This window comes from Panthera pardus, unplaced genomic scaffold (assembly GCF_024362965.1).
Source record: "Panthera pardus isolate Hobbes unplaced genomic scaffold, ASM2436296v1 HiC_scaffold_10, whole genome shotgun sequence".
NCBI classification, from domain to species: domain Eukaryota; kingdom Metazoa; phylum Chordata; class Mammalia; order Carnivora; family Felidae; genus Panthera; species Panthera pardus.
The window spans coordinates 32245081-32267614 of record NW_026526655.1 but is presented as its reverse complement, the minus strand read 5'-3'; the positions used below and the strand labels follow the sequence as shown (position 1 = coordinate 32267614).

The 22534-nt window shown below is 38.1% G+C and overlaps 1 protein-coding gene and 1 non-coding gene across 2 annotated transcripts in view; both read right to left on the bottom strand.

Annotated features, from left to right (window-relative positions):
• The window catches only part of RAPH1 (Ras association (RalGDS/AF-6) and pleckstrin homology domains 1), a 106185-nt gene extending 85073 nt beyond the window's left edge, over positions 1 to 21112 (bottom strand). Inside the window, 1 exon segment of the mRNA XM_019446295.2 lies at positions 21022 to 21112. The gene's annotated coding sequence lies outside the window, so the exon portion shown is untranslated.
• Positions 7757 to 7945, bottom strand: LOC128772796 (U2 spliceosomal RNA). The gene has a single exon (XR_008416947.1). It is a non-coding gene; the product is annotated as a U2 spliceosomal RNA (small nuclear RNA).
• Positions 21113 to 22534: the final 1422 nt, after the last annotated feature.

Here is a 22534-nt window from a genome sequence, read left to right as displayed (position 1 = left end):
TACTCTGGCACCCCTGAAGTTTTATTTTTTAATTACTGACTTTATACTCTAAATAGCCTTAGGAAACTCAGTGACTCCATCAAGTGTAATAACATTCTTATAGCGATCTTACAAGAAGAAGAGAGAAAAGGGGGTAGAAAACTTATCAAAAAAGTAATGGCTGAAAACTTCCCTAACCCAGGGAAGGAAACAGATATTCAGATCCAGGAGGCCCAAGACCCCCCCACAAATTCAACCCAAGGAGATTCACACCAAAACACACAGTAATTAAAATGGCAAAAAGTAGTGACAAAAAAACTTTAAAAGCAGCAAGAGAGGGGTGCCTGGCTGGCTCAGTCAGAAGAGCATGTGACTCTTGACCTCGGGGGTCATGAGCTTGAGCCCCACACTGCCAGTAGAGACTAAATAAATAAATCAGTAAGTAAATAAATAAGAAAAAAAAACTTTAAAAAAAGCAGCAAGAGAAAAGCAGACAATTACATAAAAGGGGAATCCCATAAGGCTATAAGCAGATTTTTCAGCAGAAACTTTGCAAGTCAGAAGGAAGTAGCATGATATATTCAAAGTGTTGAAAGGGAAAAAAGCTGCAGCCAAGAATACTGTATCCAGCAAGGCTACCATTCAGAATGGGAGAGATAAAGAGTTTTCCACACAAACAAAAACTAAAGGAGTTCACGACCACTAAACCACCCTACAAGAAATATTAAAAGGGATTCTTTGAGTATAAAGGAAAGACCATAAGTGAAAGTATGAAAACAAAACAAAACAAAAAAAACACAAAAGCAGTAAAAATAAGTATTTCTGTAAAAATCAGTCAAGGGATTCACAAAATAAAAGGATGTAAAGTATAACACCATATACCTAAAACATGAGGGGGAGAAGACTAAAGAATGGGTTCAAACTCAAGTGACCATCAACTTTATATGGACTACTATATCCATAAGATGTTATATATAAACCTAATGGTAACCACAAATTAAAAATCAGTGACAGATATGCAAAGAATAAAGAGAAGAGGATCAAAATATATCACTAAAGAAAGCCAACATACCATGAAACAGAGCAAGAGAAGGATCAGAGAAACTCTATAGAAACAACCACAAAACAAGTAGCAAATGGCAATAAAAATATATCTATAAGTAACTATCTTGAATGTAACTGGACTGAATGCTTCAATCAAAAGACATAGGGTGATAGAGTAGATAAAAAACAAGACCCAATTATATGCTGCCTATAAGAGACTCATTTTAGACCGAAAGACACATGCATTTTGAAAGTGAGAGGATGGGGAAACATTTATCAGGTAAATGGATGTCAAAAGAAAGCCAGAGTAGCAATACTTATATCAAACAAAACAGGATTTAAAACAAAGACCGTAACAAGAGTCAAAAAAAGACACTACATAAAATTAGAGACAATCCATCAACAGCATATAACAACTGTAAATATTTATGCACCCAACATAGAAGCACACAAATACATAAAACAGTAAATAATAATTACTCTAATAAAATAATAGTAGGGGACTTTAAAACCCCACTTACATTAATGGATAGATCATCCAAATGAAAATCAACAAGGAAACAGTGGACTAGATAGACTTAATAGACATATTCAGAACATCCCATCCTAAAACAGTAGAATACACATTTGTTTCAAGTGCACATAGAACATTCTCCAGAAGAGATAACATACTAGGCCACAAAACAAGTCACAACAAATTTTTAAAAGTTGCAGTCATACCATGCATCTTTTCTGAGCACACACTATGAAACCAGAAATCAACTACAAGAAAAATCTGGAAAGAGCACAAATACATGGGGATTAAATAACATGCTACTAAGCAATGAATGGGTCAACCCAGAAATCAAATAAGAAATACAAATTACATGGAAACAAGTGAAAATGAAAACACAATGGTCCAAACTCTTTGGGATGCAGCAAAAGTGGTTCTATGGGGGAAGTTATAGCAATACAGGCCTATCTCAAGAAGTAAGAAAAATCTCAAATAAACAACCCTACACCTAAAGGAGCTAGAAAAAGAACAATAAAACCCAAAACCAGCAAAAGAAAGGAAATAATAAAGATTAGAGCAGAAATAAATGATATAGAAACTGAAGAACTAGAACAGATCAATGAAACCAGGAGCTGGTTCTTTGAAAAGATCAACAAAATTGATAAACCTCTAGCTAGACTCATAAAAAAAAAAAAAAAAAATGAAGAAAGAAAGAAAAAAAAAAAGAGTTAATGAGAGGACCCAAATAAACAAAATCACTAAGAGAAGAAATAACACCACAGAAATGCAAACAATTGTAAGAGAATATTATGAAAATCTGTATGTCAATAAATTGGACAACTTAGAATAAATGGATAAATTCCTAGAAATATACAACCTACCAAAATGAAAGCAGGAAGAAATAGAAAATTTTAACAGACCAATTCCAGCAATGAAATTCATCCAGTAATCCAAGAACTCCCAACAATATAAGCACCTTCACAGGCAAATTCTAACAAACATTTAAAGAAGAATTAAGGGGCGCCTGGGTGGCGCAGTCGGTTAAGCGTCCGACTTCAGCCAGGTCACGATCTCGCGGTCCGTGAGTTCGAGCCCCACGTCAGGCTCTGGGCTGATGGCTCGGAGCCTGGAGCCTGTTTCCGATTCTGTGTCTCCCTCTCTCTCTGCCCCTCCCCCGTTCATGCTCTGTCTCTCTCTGTCCCAAAAATAAATAAAAAAACGTTGAAAAAAAATTAAAAAAAAATAAAAAAAAATAAAATAAAAAAAAAAAATAGAAGAGGAAGGAAAGCTTCAAAATTCATTCTATGAAGGCAGTATCACCCTGATACCAAAGCAGATAAAGATACCACAAAAAAAGAGAACTATGAGCCAATAACTCTCATGAATAAAGATGCAAAAATCCTCAACAATTAGCAAACCAAATCCAACAATATGTTAAAAAAACTATTTTCCACAATCAAGTAGGACTTATTCCCAGGATGCAAGGGTGGTTCAATATTCGCAAAACAATCATTGTGATACATCACATCAACAAAAGAAAGGTAAAAACCATATGATCATTTCAACAGATGCAGAAAAAGCATTTGACAAAGTACAACATCCATTCATGATTACAAAAAAAAAAAAAAAAAACCTGCAAAGTAGGTCTAGAAAGAACATACCTAAACATAATAAAGGCCTTAATTGAAAAACCCATAGCCAACATCATACTCAACGGTGAAAAACTGAGAGCTCTTCCCCTTAAGTCAGAAACAAGAAGGGGTGCCTGGGTGGCTCAGTTGGTTAAGTGTCCGACCTCGGCTCAGGTCATGATCTCATGGTTCGTGAGTTCGAGCCCCGCATCAGGCTCTGTGCTGACAGCTCAGAGCCTGGATCCTGCTTCGGATTCTGTGTCTCCTTCTCTCTCTGACCTTCCCCTACTCATACCGTCTCTGTCTCTCAAAAATAAACATTGGAAAAAAACAACAAGGATGTATAATCTCACCACTTTTATTCAACATAGAACTGGAAGTTCTAGCTGTAGCAATTAGACAACATAAAAGTAAAACCCACAATAAAGAAATCAAAGGCAGGGGCGCCTGGGTGGCTCAGTCGGTTAAGCGGCCGACTTCGGCTCAGATCATGATCTCGCGGTCCGTGAGTTCGAGCCCCGCGTCGGGCTCTGTGCTGACCGCTCAGAGCCTGGAGCCTGTTTCAGATTCTGTGTCTCCCTCTCTCTGACCCTCCCCTGTTCATGCTCTGTCTCTCCCTGTCTCAAAAATAAATAAAACGTTAAAAAAAAAAAAAAAGAAAGAAATCAAAGGCATCCAAACTGGTAAGGAAGAAGTAAAACTTCTCTTACTATTTATAGATGATATGATTTTATATATATAAATATATAAAACTCTGATGGGGCATCTGGGTGGCTCAGTTGGTTGGGTGTCCGACTTCGGCTCAGGCCATGGTCTCACAGCTTGTGAGTTGGAGCCCCACGTCGGGCTCTGCGCCGACGGCTCAGAGCCTGGAACCTACTTCGGATTCTGTGTCTCCCTCTCTCTCTCTACCTCTCCCCCACTCATGCTCTGTCTCTCTCTGTCTCAAAAATAAATAAACATTAAAAAAAAATTTAAAAAAAAGAAAACTCTGATGACTCCACCCAAAAACTATTTACAACTGATAAATGAATTCAGTCAGTTGCAGGATATAAAATCAATATACAGAAATCTGTGGCATTCCTATACACTAATAATGAGGCAGCAAAAAGTAAAATTAAGAAAATAATCCCATTCACAATTGCACCAAAAATGATAAAATATCTACAAATAAACATAACCAAAGAAGTAAAAGACCTGAAATCTGAAAATTATAAAACACATGACAGAAATGAAGACAACACTAAGAAATGGAAAGACATTTCATGCTCATAGGTTAGGAGAACAAATGTTGTTAAAATGTCTATACTACCCAAAGCAATCTACAGATATAATTCAATCTCTATCAAAATACCAACAGCATTTTTCACAAAACTAGAACAATTCTAAAATTTGTATGGAATCACAAAAGACCCCAAACAGCCAAAGCAATCTTGAAAAAGAAAAACAAAACCAGAGGTATCACAATTCCAGACTTCAAGTTATATTACAAAGCAGTAGTAATTAAAACAGTACTGGCATAAAAACAGACATACAGGTCAATGGAATAGAACAGAAAACTCAGAAATAAACCCACAACTATACGGTCAATTAATCTTCGACAAAACAGGAAGAATATCCATTGGGAAAAAGAACATCTCTTCAACAAATGGTGTTGGGAAAACTGGACAGCTACATGCAAAAGAATGAAACTGGACCACTTTCTTACACCATGCACAAAAATAAACTCAAAATGGATTAAAGACCTAAATAGGAGACCTGAAACCTGAAAACAGAGCACAGGCAGGAATTTTTCTGATGTCAGTCATAGCAACATCTTTCTAGATATGTCTCCTGAGGCAAGGGAAATAAAGGCAAAAATAAACTATTGGGACTATCTCAAAATGTGAAGTTTCTGCACCGTGACAGAAACAATCAACCAAACTAAATGGCAACCTACGAATGGGAGAAGGTATCTACAAATGACACATCTGATAAAGGGTTACTATCCAAAATGTATAAGGAACTGATACAACACACACACACACACACACACACACACACACACACACACACACACAATAATCCAATTAAAAAATGGGCAGAAGACACGAACAGACATTTCTCCAGATGACATCCAGATGGCCAATGGACACATGAAAGGATGCTCTCAACATCACTCATCATCAGGGAAATGCAGAAGAAAACTACAATGAGGTATCACCTCACACCTGTCTGAATGGCTAAATTCAAAAACATAAGAAACAAGTGTTTGGCAAGGACATGGAGAAAAAGGAACCCTCTTGCACTGTTGGTGGGAATGTAAATCCAGTAATTGCACAATTGGGTATTTATCCCCCAAATACAAAAACATTGGATACATGCACCCCTATATTTATTATAGTGTCGTTTACAATAGCCAAACTATGGAAGCAACCCAAATGACTACTGACTGTTGAATGGATAAGGAAGATATAGTATAAACATACAATGGAATATTATTCAGCCATAAAAAAGAACAAAATATTGCCATTTGGATAAATGGCAACATGGACAGAGCTAGAGAGTATAATGCTATGTGAAATAAGTCAGTCAGAGAAAGTCAAATACCGTAAGATCTCACTAGTATGTGGAATTTAGGAACAAAACAAATGAGGCATTCCAAGTGAATTCATAGGTTAGCTTTCCTTTTCGGTTAAAAATACAACCAGAGTTGGGTTCCTCTATAATAAAACATACCAATTTAGGACAACTGTTACCTGCATGCTTCTCTCACAGAAGACAAGAAAGAACAAAGTTTAAATTACTATTTGAGAATATTGACAATTCTAGGTTCAAATAGAATTAACTCTGCTTATTTGTACAATAAAATAGTAATGTTTCACTTCAGATTAGTACTCTTTGACAAGAAATAATACTGTTCATTCAATAAATGTGCAATGAAATACTACTATGAAGTTGGGCACTGTACTGGTAAGTTATAGGGAATACAGCTATATAAAGAGTAAAATAGGGTCCCTCCCCTCAGGCAATTTTATTAAAATCTCCAACAACAAAACAGAACTTTTATACTGTTTATACTTTTTACTTTTAAAATGAATGCACCTACTTCTACATGCTACAATATTTTAAATTTGAAATGTTTTTATATTACACACACACACACACACAAGCACGTGGTGAGGGAGTTTAAAGACAAATTTTGTAAGGATACATTCAGCATTTTCAGAATAAATGATCTCTACTCTTTTGTTATAACCATTCACCAACTAGCTGATAACTGCATTTTTACTCTACTATACATGATTACAAAAAATTAAATATGTTTCCCCAAAAAACATACCGGAAGTAAAATCAGTCAGGGGTTGTTAGCCAAATAATCATCTAAATTATCTATACAGATGTCATAACATAGGAGTTAGTGTATTTTAGTCAATTCTCCAGGATGAAACAGGTTTATAGCTAGGACAGCTAATGTATCTTTAGAGAAAACACTTTTATACCACTGTAAATAAACATAAGCAACAATGCCGTTACTCAAAACTCTTTAAAATCTTTGGTCTGTGATCAGAAAAAATTTCTTTAACAGACCTTTGAAAGAACACAACTTCCATGGATGAAAAATTTCATTGAATATACTGCAGAACCTCATACTCCTTATCCTAATAACTATATTTCCAGAAACAAACTAAAAAAAAAAAACAAAAACCCAGACCAGAAGTTGGGGAGGATGTGGAACAAGAGGAACATTTTTGGTAGGTACACACATTCCTCATCACTTCAGAGAGCTTACATATTTGTAAGATTTGGAGATTACATATCTAAAGATCCTGCAATAATACCTCTAAGTGTCCAAGTACTTAAGAGACAAATGTCAGGAAAAATGTACAAAAAAATTCACCACAGCATTCAAAAGGTGAATGGAAAAACTGGCTCATTCTGATAAAAATATGAACCAGATCTAGAAGAATCAGCCTGAATATTGTAAAACCATCTAGTTGAATAAAAAAATGAAAATTTTAGGAGGCAAATATAGTTTATGACTTGTATGTAATTCAAAAGCACAGAACAGCAATAAACAAAATTTTATGGATACATGTGTATTAAATGCACTAAAACACGAAGCAGAACAACACAAATTGTTATCTAGGAGAAGATTTCTGCTGTACCCATTGTATCTCTTCAAATAAGTTATTTGAAGAAAATAAAAACTGATTACTACAGTTGATGAGTATATGCAGATGTCTATCATGTTTTACACTTTTATTTAAAATGTTTTAGGGGCACGTGGCTGGCTCAGTTGGAAGAGCATGTGGCTCTTGATCTCAGGGTGGTGCGTTCGAGCTCCACTCTGTAGATTACTTGAAGTTAAAAAATAAAATTCTTCAAAATTAAAAACTAATTAATTTATTTCCACTTCCACCACAGGTATAATCATACTTCTACTCATGCTGCTCCTAGGGTGGAAGATGACCATCGTGCATATATATATACACCTCCCCCTCCAGGAACCCAGGCACAAGCCACCCACCCCAACACTCACAGACAGAAGCATTCCAGTGCACACAATCCCAGATGATACATTTCCCCACAGTTTAAGTTGACTTTAGACACCTAAGTATTTCCCCTGAGGAAGTGCATCATTCCTGGGGTACTGCAATACCAGGTCAATGTGTGGAGTAGATGGAGCAAGCTCCTATTCCATCTCCCTGCTCCAAAAATCTACTTACTATATTATCCTGGGACAAAGGATGCATTGGATATTAAACAGATAAGAACAGACACCACACTTGATCTTAACCAAAGTCCTAGAAGTGATAAAAAAACAAATTTATTTTAAAATGAAATTCAAAGATGGATAAAAAAAAAGTTGTGAACAAGTATGCTCAAAGACAAATATTAAGGAAAAAAAAAAACAGGGAAAAATTGGGGGGGGGGCAACTAAATATCCTACAAGAAAAAAAAAAAACAAATCTGAGTAAACTGGGGTATGTTTTATGTCCATTCTGGATTACAATGCAGGTGCTGTAAATTATTCCTAAAGCATTTAATGTATGGGAAAATGCCAGTGATAAAACTTTAAATGAAAGAAGCAAAACTAAATTGTGCATACTTAATGGCTATATAAACATACATACACAAAGGTGAGAAAATATATCAAAAATTTAAACTGTAGTCATTTCTGCCTGGTAGGACAGAGTTTTATTTTCTTCTTTATACATCTCTAAATGTCACATATTTCCATTAATGAAAGGGGGGAAAAAGGAGAAGGCAAACTACAAACTCAAAATCCTCTTGTAAAAACTTACTTCCCAATTAACCTGATAAGATTGTTTTACTTTTCATTCTAAAATTATTGGACTATGTTAACAAAGATAAACCTCTTTAAATATTAATATTCACAACTATACAAGCCAAAAGAATTATGCCAATAACTATACAGCTGTAAAATTATACTTTAAAGTTTCTAAAGATACCTGTTTAATCTCTGCTGTTTCTAGCACTGTCATATCAAAATATATGGTCCCTTCATCTATGCATTAGACAAGGTTTTCACATGGAAAATCTCATACCAAATCTTAATTTATATCATAAAAATAAGCATGTGTAAATAACAATTTGGCTGTAAGAAATGACACAAATAGGACAGCATGCAGTGTTCACATAACATACTCCATGGCAACTGAAAAATAAAAAATACTGTTTAGAGAAATTAAAGACCTAAATAAATGGGCAGATATACCATTATTAATGGACTGAAAGATGGAACGTCATTATATGTCAATTGTCCCCATATTGAACTAAGTATTCACTATGTAATTATAGCCAATATCCCAATGTCTGATTCTAAAATTTACATGGAAAAGCAAATGACCCAGAACAGCCAAAAGAATCTGGAAAAAGAACCTGGGGTAAACTATCTGCCTTCAAGATTTACTCTAAGGCTAAGTAATCAAGACAATGTAGTAATGGCAAAAGAATTGAGAATTCCATCATTGTAACAGAATACAGTCCAGAAATAGGCTCATTTTACAATGTCAAATGATTTTCAACAAGGATGTCAAAGTCGGTAAGTTGAAAAGGAAAGGTTTTGTTTTTCTACCATTCCTGAGATATAGTTGACAAACTGAAGTACAAAGCTTTTTTTAACAGATGCTGGAGCAAACATATAAATATTGAGGGTGGGGAAGCCTCCACTTCTTTATCAAACCATTAACAAAAATCAATTCAAAATGGATCACAGACTGAAATGTAAAGGCTAAAATTATAAAGCCCTTAGGAGAAAACATAAGATACCTTTGCAACTTTGGTGTAAGTCAAGATGTATAAGGATAGAAAACACTAAACCATGAAAGTAAAAATATTTTGATAAAGTCCAATATAAAAACTTCTTCTCTTTGAAAGATACCACTAAAAATATAAACAGGCAAGTCACAGACTAAGAGAAAATATTCACAAATATATCTGATGAGGGACTTGTATTGAAAAAATATAAAGACTTGCTACTACAACTAAACAATAAAAAAGACAACCCAATTTTTTAAATGGGCAAGACTTGCAGTCATTTCCCAAATGGCTAATATGAACCTGAAAAGTTGCTCAACATTACAGGGGATCAGGGAAACGCAAATTAAAACTACAATGAGATACCACTACATATGCATTACAGTGGCTAGAAGGCAAAAGACTGACAATTCCAAGTGCTGTTGAATATATAAAATGATGTGTACAACTTTGGCTAAGTTTGTCAGTTTCTTGAAGGATTAAAATTACACCTAGCTTATATAACCCAGCCATGTTCTCATAGGTATTTATCCAAGAGAAATAAAAGAGACTTGTACACAAATAAAAGAGACTTGTACACAAATGTTATAGCAGCTTTATTAGTAAAAGCCAGAAATGGAAGCAGTCAAAATATCTATCAACAGGTGAATGGATAAATAAGCAACAATATGGAACAATCTAAAAATCATTATTCTACCTGAAAATAAGCCAGATTACACACACACACACACACACACACACACACACACACACACACACACACACAGAAAAAGAGAGAGAGAGAGCGAGCGCGAGCGAGAGCGCGCGAGCGTACGCCCGGGCGCTACAGCGTGGGCAAGCGCTAGAGCTCAGGGAGAGGGAGGGAGAAAGAGAGAAGGGGGAGGTGAGGGGGAGAGAGAGAGAGAAAAACACTGAGTGATTCTACACATAAGATTCTAAGAATGCAAACTAATCTATAGTGACAGGTTGCCTGGAGACAGAGGGGAAGGGAGATACGACTTGCAAAGAGTTATGAGGAAACTTTGGGGGATGATGGAAATGTTTACTATATTGATTGCAGTGATGGTTTCATGTGTGTATGAAAACACATCAAATTGTATACCTTAGTGTGTAGATTATTATATGGAAATTATATCTCAATAAAGTAGAAGAAAAATTTTTCAAGAAACAAGCAAACCAAAAAACTTTAGAGCAGAATTAGAGTCAAGGTAGTGGCTAGCCATGAGGGGCAGGGGTATAGAGAAGCAGATGTGGGGCAGGGGGCTTCTGGCACACCTGTGTTTTTCTTTTTTTCATCTCTGTACTGGTTACAGAAGAGCAGTCAAGTTGTAAAAGTGTACACTTATGATATGTGTACTTTTCTGTATATTTTTCTTCAATACTGTTTTTACTTCTACTTAAGTGTTTATTTATTTTTGAGAGAGAGAGAGTGAGGCAGAAGATAGAGGGAGACAGAGAATCCCAAGCAGGCTCCCCACTGCCACTCAGAGCCTGACGCGGGACTCAAACTCACGAACTGTGAGATCATGAACTGAGCCAAAACCAAAATTTGGAGGTTTAACCGACTGAGCCACCCAGGCGTCCCTCAATACAAAGTTTTTAAAAGAAGATATAACATCTACCTATGACCTAGCAATCTGACTCCTTTATCCAAGAGAATTGAAGTATCTGTCCACAAAAAGACCTGTACAAACATATTCATAGCAGTTTTCTTCACAATGGTCCCAAACTGGAAATAGCCCAGGTGTCCATTAATAGGTAACTAGATAAACAATCTATGGTACACACTGCTTGTAAAATTGAATATTACTCCACAATAAAAAGAAACAAACTACTAACGCAAGCAATAACATGCATGCGTCTAAAGACCTCATGCTGGGTGCAAGAAGTCAGGGATAAAAGAGTACATATGCACAATCAACTAATAGAAAGTTATAGAAAAGGCAAAATTTACCTATGGTTGTAGTTGCTTCTAGGAGAAGTAACTAGGATAGGGAGAAGTAGAGAGAGAGTGGGGGAAGGTAAAGGGTAGTCATAGAAATGTTTTAGATCTCACTAGAAATGTCAGGAAAAAAATGCTCACTACGAACATGGAAAAATTATGTCTATCAAAACTAGTGAATAACTAAATTAAATGTTTAACTGGTACCTTTAATTCACCTTCAATAATCCTCAAAAGCATAATGCAAAATCCAAATTTACGTTTCTGAAAAAAGTCTGTAATTTCAATTGCGGTGAAGAATGAATTTTATTTAGGTCTCACTTTGCTGTGAAGTCTCACTTTACATATTTTTCTTCTATAAACATCATTTCCCAATCATTAAGAAACTGAGAATGTCTTGTCCCAAGTACTTTTGTTTGTCTTTGTTTTTTGTTTTGAAAGAGAGAGAGAGTGAGTGAACGGGGGCAGGACAGGGGCAAAGAGAGAAGGAGAGAGAGAATCCTCCTGCACTGACTGTGCAGAGCCCAACGTGGGGATCCATCTCAGGAATCAGGAGATCATGACTTAAGCTGAGATCAAGAGTTGGATGCTTAACCAACTGAGCCACCCAGGTGTCCCCTACGTGCTTTATTTTTAAGATGGATTCATATAATAATATTATACACTACAAAATGGAACTCTTCTGAAAGGTCCATTAACAATAATAATTCAGTAAGACTGTATAGTGGTTTCTAAAATGGAGGTGAGTCTACCCCAGGAGGTAGGAGTGATGATCTAAGAAGAACATATTAGGAGCTCTTTTTGTATTTAATCTGTATCATACATATGTATTTTAAGTATAATATAAGGTAATAGAATATATAGATTTCCTTAACACACAAAATGACACTGGCATCTTCATTATGGCCACCAATCGATCACACCTGATATAAAGTAATCCAAGTATTCTGGTACTAAGTGATTCTAAGTATTCTGAGACAGTGATAGTATTTGCTAGATTCTTTTTCAATAATGAAATAAAGAACACGACTTTTTGGAATGTGCTACAAGAAATGGGTTCAGAGAAGATACAGTTTCAACAGTAAACAATTTCCTTAATAGAAACAGTATTTTATGGAAAAACTATATTGTATAATCCTTCATGAAGCAACTGTTTTGATTTCAACAAAAGAAAGTTGGGGGCAGGAAGTAAGATTTAATTTCAAAAGCAACTACTGCCAGCAAAAGACAAGCTGAAGCAAGAAGATTGTCAAGTGTTATAATATTTTACTGATGTAGTTGAGGAGTGACCATCGTATTTTATATCAAACAGGTTTATTAGTTGTTTCATGGCAAAGTATTTAAAAGAGGTGTCAAAAAGTTAAGCATTTATTTTTTTACAAAGAGTCTAAATTTGCGGACTTTCTGTGGTGACTATAGTAGCATACCACCTAGCCACTGTTTTCAACAGCAAAAACAAAAAATTGGTTAATCTGTACCTTAAAAATCAATGAGACATTTTAAAACTCAGTAAGAAAATATCTGTTTTCCAAAAGAAAACAAGGTGTGTCATCTTGAATCACTCACATATCCTAAAAACAGAGAAACCATTTTCTAAGTCTTTCAAAGCTTTCCAGGGTTTTCTATGGATTTTGAACACATTTATTAAAAATATATCAGTGCAAATCCTCACACTGGAAAAGCAAACTTTACTAGCTAAATCTGCAAAAGTGATGGATGGAAATTAAACAATGGGTATCTCCAGTAAGAAAGCACAGCCAAATATATACTTATTCTTTTTGGGTATATGTCCCTATATAAGCTGCCTTCTAGTTAAGACAAGCATTAAAACCAAGTACCAAATTAAACAGATTTAAGATGCAGACTTTGGAATTTCTGTATTACCAAGTAGTAAACCCAAGATTTTTTCAAACATAATGCAGCATAGTCATTGCTCCTGCTTTAAAAAAATATGTATTTATTTTAAAATTGTAAACAAAAAGGTTTTGTAGCCATTACTAAAATTTATAAAGTACTCCACTCATAGATAAGGGGATCATGATTCCCTTCACTAGTCTCTAAAACCATTTGTTACAATATAAAATAAACTAATCAATAAAGAATTATTCTTTATAAATAAAGTAAACACTATTAAACATTATTAGATTTTAGTGAATCCTTTCAGGAGATGCAACCAACTGTAAATAATTCTTCAAATAATAGTTTTCATTAAAAACTTTACTCAATTTCTATTCTGCTTAAGGGACTGAAGTATTTCAGATGAGTAAAAGCAGGGCCAATGATCCAAAATTCAGGGGAATTTAAGACAGTACAATCATCTACAACACAAAGCAAATCAAGTAAGGTCTAGAGAAATGAAGAAGAAAGCAATTCTGCTTGGTGTCTAACAGCTTCACAAAGAAGGTGTATGAAGCTGGGTCGCAAAGTGAGATTTTGACTGGAAAAAATAGAACAAAGCATGTCTGAGAACCATGGATAGAGGCATGAACAACCTGGGGTATGAAAAGAATATACTGTATATAGTTGTTTTGCTGTACTCACTTAGCTAACACTTCTCTTCACATATCAAATTTAGCAAGATTCTTTTAAAGGTATTTTCCAAAAAAGCATCTACCTCTTAAGAACCGTTACAAAATTGGTTTACTGCAATTCTACAATATTTGGACCTATCTAAAATGTTTACAGTTCCAATTATCTCCAGATTCACCATTCTTCACCAGGGGGCTTATATTTTAAGTGTCACATAATGACAAGACATCATTATGGACCTCCCAACCTTTTCTTCTCATGTAAAGGGATGACTTACTTGTCCTTTCTTTTCTAAATCTAATCCCTCCCCTTTTTCAAATCCCAGTACCATGTGCTTTCTTCTTGGACTCTGCTCCCTTGATTACATTCTCTACTGATTCCTTGTATCCTGCACTTAAACCGGGATCCTGTTTTAGAGGGGTGAATACCTAGCTCTTCTGACTTCTCCATTACATCTAGCTCTGCCCAACGAAGAAAAACAATATGTATTTTATTAGCAGCAAAATATATACTGTTTTAAAAGCCAATCTGTAAATCAAGAGTGATGTATTTTAAGACATCTGCCCCAACATGTGGTAAATTACATCTTAAAGTAACAGCAGTAAGAGCATGTAAGAGCTTTAGAGAACATGTAATTTGGGGGTTTTCTAATATTTCCCAATAAAACTTTCCCAGATGAAATTTTTTAATTTAAATCCAAGTTAGTTAACATAGTGTAATAATGATTTCCGGAATAGAATTCAGTGATTCATCACTTACAAAAAACAGCCAGGGCCCATCCTAACAAGTGTCCTCCTTAACGTCCCTTGCCCATTTAGCCCATCCCCCCCCCCACACACACCCAAAACCCCTCCAGCAACCCTTAGTTTATTACCCGTATTTAAGAGTCTCTTATGGTTTGTCTCCCTCCATTTTTAGATTACTTTGCTTCCCTTCCTCTATGTTCAACTGTTTTGTTTCTTAAATTCCACATATGAGTGAAATCACGATATTTGTCTTTCTCTTACTGACTTATTTCACTTAGCATAATACACTAGTTCTATCCATGTTGTTGCAAATGGCAAGATTTCATTCTTTTCAATCGCTGAGTAATATTCCATTATATATATACCACATCTTCTTTATCCATTCATCAGTCGATGGACATTTGGGCTTTTTTCTTACTTTGACTATTGTTGATACTGCTGGTATAAACACTGGGGTTCATGTCTAGATGAAATCCTTTTTATTTTTTTCTTAAATGTTTATTTATATTTGAGAGAGAGACAGAGACTGTGTATGAGTGGAGAGGGGCAGAGAGAGTCAGAGACAGAATCAGAAGCAAGCTCCAGGCTCACAGCTGTCAGCGCAGAGCCTGACACAGAGGGGCAACTCACGAGCAGTGAGATCATGACCCGAGCCAGAGTCAGACCCTTAACCAACTGAGCCACCCAGGCACCCCTGAAATCATTTTCTTTTTTTAAATGTTTGTTTATTTTTGAGAGAGAGAGAAAAATAGAGTGTGAGTAGGGGAGGGGCAGAGAGAGGGAGACACAGAATGCAAAACAGGCTCCAGGCTCTGAGCTGTTAGCACAGAGACTGATGCGGGGCTTGAACTCACAAACTGTGAGATCATGACCTGAGCAGAAGTTGGACACTTAACCGACTGAGCCACCCAGGTGCCCCTCCAGATGAAATCTTTATACAGCATCTCAGATACGTAAAACTGACACAAGTGCTGCTAATACTATTCTATGTTCAAATATATTAATTTATTACCAACTCAAAGAGACAAGTTAAGGATTAAGTATGTTAGTTATAGTCTTATAACAATCTAAGCAAACCATTTATTACTGTAAAGTTTTGTTTTGATTTCACCCAGATAAGTAATTCCAAGTAGGTAGCAGCTTTTGTAGTCTCAGGATATGCTTCAGTTAAATTGAAAAAAAAATTTTTGTAAGTTTTTTTTTTCAAAATTGGTTTTGAATATGTTGTTACAGTTTTCAATTTGTTAACAAAATTTTTTTTTACCATGCAACAAAACCTTTATTAACATTTTGAATAGCTATCTAAAAAAACATCAATTCAGCTTTAATGAAACTGGTAATATCTAAACCTAGAGTGGGGCAGATGGCTAGAACGCAGAGTAATGCCATCATTGGGTATATAAATTCAAGACTGAAGAATTAACAGCCACCCCTCAGATGGAGAACCAGGTGCAGGGTTGATCCTTTCTGGGTGCTGTAATCAGAGTGCGGCTATCTTCCAGCAGCTTTGCCTGCAAAAAGGTGAGCCTCTGCTGGTCAGGGCAGATCCCTTCTTTATCTTGGATCTTAGCTTTCACATTCTCAATGGTGTCACTGGGCTCCACCTCCAGAGTGACGGTCTTGCCAGTCAGGGTCTTCGCAAACATCTGCATACCACGCCTCAGATGCAGGGCAGGGTACAGGGTCGACCCTTTCAGGATATTGTAATCAAAAAGAGCTTGGCCATCTTCCAGATGCTTGCCTGCAATAATGAGCCTCTTTATCCTGGATCTTTTTCTATGGTGTCACTGGATTCCACTTCCAAGGCAATAGTCTTGCCGGTCAAAGTCTTAGTGAAGATTTGCATGTTGACCTGCTAGCGAATGCAAAGACACTAAATCCAATCACAGTGAGTCACCTCCACACCAACACACAAACACCCAAACACCCGACAATGCCAGCCACTTGTGAACTAAAATTTTTTGTGTATGTATGTGAGGGTTGCTGAGGTCTTTCAATGGAGAAAAAAACAGTCCTTTCACCAAATGGTGCTGTAAACTGGATATACACATGTGAAAGGATGTGGTTGGACCCGTATCTAACACCACACATAAATATTAACTAAACATAAAAGCTTAAACTATAAAACTGTTAGAAAAAAACATATGGGAAAACCTTCATGGCATTGGATTTGGCAATGATTTCTTGGACATGACACCAAAAGCATCAGCACCAAAAGAAAAAACAAGATAAAGTGGACTTCATTAAAATGAAAAACTTGTTTACATTAAAGGATACCATCAACAGAGTGAAAAGACAACCCATGGCAATGGGTTGTAAGTCATTGTAAATCATGGATCTGATGTGAAATTAATACCCAGAATATATAAGGAATTCCTAGAACTCAACAACAACAATAAAAACCCAATTTTTAAAAATGGGCAAAGGACTTGGATAGACATTTCTACAAAGATACACAAATGGTCAATAAGGACTTGAAAATATGCTCAATATCACTAATCATTAGAAAAATGTAAATCAAAACCACAATAAGATGCCACTTCACACTCATTAGGATGGCTATGATAAAACAAAACAAAACCCTGAAAACAGCAAGTGTTGCTGAAGATGTGGAGAAGCCAGAACCATTGTACGCTGCTAGTAGGAGTATAAAATGCTACAGCCACTGTGGAAAACAGCATGGAGGTTCCTCAAGAATCAAACATACAATTACCATAAGATCCTGCAATTCTACTTCAGGGTATATACCCAAGAGAACTGTGGTGTGTGTGTGTGTGTCTGTGTGCGTGTGTGCATACACACACTTAAAAAAAGAACGAAATTCCGATTCATGGTATACAATGAACTTTGAAGACATTATGTTAAGTGAAATAAGCCAAATACAAAAGAACAAATATTGTAGGATTCCATTTATATAAAGTACCTAGAGAAGTCAAATTCATAAAAACAGTAAGTAGAAAAGTAACTACCAGGGACTAGGGAGGTGGGGGGGGGGGTACAGAGTTATTATTTAATGAGTAATTTCAGTTTGGAATGATGAAAAAGTTCTGAAGATAGTGATAATGGTTGTACAACTTTGTGAATGTACTTAATACCACTGAAATGTACAATTAAAAATAGTTAAAATGGTAATTTTATGTTGTGTATTTTACAATAAAAAATTTGTGTGTGTTATATATTTTATTATGGTGGCAGTATAAAAATGTAGTTAAGAAAACAAGCTTAAGAATTATGTTGAATGGTTTCACACCCAGCTCTGTCATTTTATACTTCTGTAGTCTAAGCCTGTTTGCTCAGACTGTAACAGAACCTACTTCATAGAATTATGGCAAGAATTAAATAAATTTTATATGTAAAGCATTAAAAACAAGGCATGTCATTTAGTAGTCACTTTTTATCATTGTAGGTTTTAAATACATTTTTAATGAGATTTAAGTGAAACATCCGCAGAGCCCTTGAAGGTCCTCCTCAAAATTCCAGAGTTCAGTAAAACACACACTGAAAACCAGTGATCTAATCCAAATTTCTCATTTTACAGGTAAAGGAATTAAAATCCAAGATAAGAGGTTAGCCTAGGTCACATATCTTGTTTTGCTAATATTAATTATTCTAAAATAAGAGTTTGAGATTAACAATAATGTTGACATTCAAATACTTCAGAACCAAAGCAAAGCCATGAGATTCTATAGACTCTACGAATAGTGTGATACCATCCACCATGCTAATCTAAAAAATACAGTAATTATGTATGGGGTGAAAACCAAAAGGTAGCAAAACCAAAAGGAAAGTCATCTCAATTATTCTCAAAGACATGCTTAAAAACACTTCTTCAGAAAATAAAGTGTTAAAACATTAGTGAAAACCAAATTATATTGACCAAGAGTATGAGGCACACCCAATATGTGCACACTACTCCACTCCTGTTAGCCACTTACTATATAATCTTAGTGAGACCTCTCAATCTGAAAAATCAGCTGCTTTTTCTACCAAATGGAGCTAATATGCACCACGAGGAAACATCTACAAATAATTCTTTATTAAATTCAAACAGAAGAGAGCAGCAGTCCAAATTACACAAAATGTCTAATCCAAAAACTCATGTATTAAAGCCTTGTTGACATTTTTGTACTTCTTTGGATAGGGCTAGATCTGGTTTCTGGGAAATTCGCAACACAAAAAGCAAAATAACAGAGACAATCTTTGAAGGTCAGACTCAACAAGCGCGGAAAAGGCTTTTGAGCGTCTCTATTTTGCCCTTCCCCCATTGGTCTTACTCAATTGGGCTCTCAAAGGATAGTGCCACCTCTGCTTGGAATGTCCTCTCCATCTACATCAGCTGAAATTCTACCCATTCTTAAAGGTTCCACTTAAATGCCACAGCGTCCATGAATTTTCCCCCAGTGTTCCCAATCTAGAATTAATCTCTCTCTCCTCTTTGCTCCCATATTTTGCAGCTCTACTTCAACATTTTATTATATAATGCATTGCATTACAATTATCTACCTTAACTTCTTCCCCCACCTTACCCTCAGGTAAATCTCAAGAGCAGTAGGCTAAGGAAGAAAGGAATCAACATTTGCTAACACCTCAGAGCCTTGCAAGGTGCTAGGCATTTGGCATACATTATCTCATTCAATCTCTTTGGCAACCACCTGGGGAGATAAACTGGTGATGTTATTCCCATTTTACTGATAGAAAAGTACTGCTGAGAGTTAACAGCTTTACCGTCACACTACTAGACAATTCCAGGTTTATGAAGCCTCTGGTTTCCCTGGCTTCAAAAAGCTCTTTCCATCAAGCTGTGCTGAAGGTCTTGTCCACTTTGTGTGTCTCTCACTCTAACAGACAAGAAGGTATTCCACAAAGATTCGCTGAATTTAATATTCCTCTGAACTCACTACCACCCTTTTAACAATCCGTTCACGCTCTATCCCTAGCCCATTACCTTTACGGTTCCTATACAGATTTTACATACACACAGGCAGCTCTCCAGATCTTCAAAAGAAATGCTGCAGACATATCAACCCTTATGGGGAGGTTAAGTGAAGAACCTTTCAGTTCTCCCAGATTTCCCCAACTGCTCTTCCCACAAAATAGAAGAAACCTCCCCCACACGAGACACATTTGATGCGATGCTTATACCCTTCCAAAAAGCTCTTATTTCATACTCAGCAACGTCTTCGTGCTTACAAGCAGTAAAGGCTTATGCGGTTCCCAGTTCACACTGTGGGGACACCCTAAGACACTGTCTGAATAAGAAAACCGCATCTTACAGACTCTTGAAATGAAGGCATCCTAATAGTATTACTCTGCCTCCCTCTCCTCCTTACCGTCCCCCGCCCGCCCCCCCCCCCCCCAACGAACTGCAGTTTGGATTTCCGGCGGGAATGCACACGGACACAGCAACATGAGAGGGGGCTCAAAAGCAAGAGCGCAATTACTTAGCCTGCTTAATTAGAAACAAGACGCAGAAGGCGCCCCGCATTTCTGTATCTCTGCAATGAATTCATGTATGGAAGGTGGGGGCCACCGAAGCCCGAGGAATCCCAGACATGGAATCACTGGATTCTGCGGCGAGTCGGGGAAGAGTCCTTTCCTCCTCGCGGTCCCGGGCCACCAGCCCCCCGTACTGGGTCCAACCCCAACCGCACCCTCCAGGCGGTCCTGTATCTCATTGTCTCCCTCCGTCGCTGCCCCCAGGGGCGCAGGGGGCAGCCCAGGCCCCAACGACCCCCACCCACCCGCCGCCGCCGCCTAGCCGGGCGTGGTCCCACGAGCCCGGCCCGGCAGCGACCCCGCCCCAGGCTCGGCTGCCCGCACCGCGCCCGGACGGCTGGGCCGCGCCAGGCGCCGGGAAAATGGAGGCGGGAGCAGAGGCAGCGCCTCACAGCCCGCGCCCGGCCGGCTCCCTCCGCCCGCCCCGAGGGTGAGGCTAAACACTCACCGCGGCAGCTGCTCGATCCTCCAGCGGCCCTGGGCTGGCCAGCCGCCGCTCGCGCTGCTCGCGCTGCTCCCGCCACCACCCCGCCGCCTCCTAAGGCGCGGCGCTCCTTCCCCGGAGACGCCGTGAGCGCCCGCAGCTCTCGCGCCGCGCGCACCGTGACTGACTGACTGACCGACCGGGCGGGGCGGGAGCGCGCAGCAGGCGGGGCGGCCGCAGCGCCCAGCGGTGGCCGATCCCAGTGGGGCCGCGTCCGGCCGAGGCGCAGAAGGCGGAGCTGAGGGCCGGGCAGCGGACGAGTGGACCGACTCACGCCCCGCCGCTAGCTGCCCCCGCCCGCCGCCAAACACTCACTTCCGGCGCAGGCGGCCGCGCCCGCCCCTCCCGGGCGTCCGCCCGCCGCCCGCGCCCCCCGCGCCCCCCGCCCGCGCCCCCTCGCCGGCCCTGCTCACCCTCCCTGCAGGCGCCGGACCGCACCCAGCCAGGGCTGTGCTCCGTGCTCCGCCTTTCCTCCGCGCGCGCCTGTGAACCGCCTCCAGGAACCAGTGAATCACAGAATGAATGAGCGAGGAAGGAAAATCCCGGTGCTGTCCCACCCCCTGCTCGCCTTTCGTTGGACGCAGGCCCAGTGGCCTAGGTCCCAGGGCCGTGAGACACACGGAAGCTTCGAGCAGATCTGTCAAAGGACCTGTATGCATGCACCTTTATGTCATCCACGTATCCAAACACCCCAGCAACGCATCAGATGTCTTAGGTGCTTAAAGGACCATGGTCGTAACAGTCTGTGAGGCATTTTTTTAGGAAAACCCATTTTGGCCGACAACTCTCTGTATTTTCATGCACTGTATTGAGAAGCTTTTAGAAATTGGACATTTCAATGATTTTTAGTTACTTTTCACCTTTGAAATGTGCTTATCTTGCGTTCTGAAGTTTTGTCACCACCCCCCCCCCCCCCTTACTGAAATTGTTTAGGAATAAGGTGTTGGCATTTTTCTGGATTACCAAGCTCTAAATTCCTCAGATACTGCTCATTTTGATATAGGCTTGACTTACTCAGACTCAGGTTTAATCTTAAGTTTTTATATCTTTATTTTGACCTCCTAAAGTTCATCAAAGAGAGAAAAAAATAGAATTAAATTAGTTTTGCCTGGCTACATGCAAAGTAAGTTTGTTGACAGCGTTAAAACAATTGACCAATTGGAAGGTGACCTGGAAATAGTTGTAGTGAGCATTCCTTTTTCATGCCTTCCCATCTGCTTGCTAAGTATGAGTATCTGCATCTTGAATTTTCACAGATGAAGGATTGACTATGCCATTTCTGACACCTGGGCTCCCTTTCTAAGAACCAGAGTGTTCATTTCTCTGTCTTGGGGCCATATCCTGGTTTGGTTAATTACATTCCATTTTTTTCATATATTCTTGAGGACTTTCACGTGGTTTCAGGCTTTTTGCACAATCTGTGCCAAACTGGTGCACAATCCGTTCAAACTGGTATTTAGAACCATACAATACAGTTACTAGTTGCATTTCACGCTTGAGATATTTGTACTTTAGAAACATAACTGCACTTTTGCATTTTAAGTTTGTAGGTGCTTTAATATTCTTCTGTAGAATAACGTAATCTTATAAATGAAGATGGTGCTGCTGACCAATTCCTTGCCTTCTGTTCCTTTCTGTAGAATTCATCATTTATTACCCCTAATTATAATTATTTTAGTAAGTTATGATCTTACCTAATGAATGTAATACAACAGTTTATTTTTATATCTTCCATAATACTAGCATAGTACCTTGTACAATAAATATTTTTAAATTAACAAGTGTAAACCTTTTGATAAGTGATAACTCATATGTATCTGTCTACAGCCATTCATCCCATTTCCCTTGTGGCCAGGTTTGTTGAGATTATGCACACCTGAGTGCCAGACCTAATAAATTTCTTTTGTCATCAAATGCTATTACCAG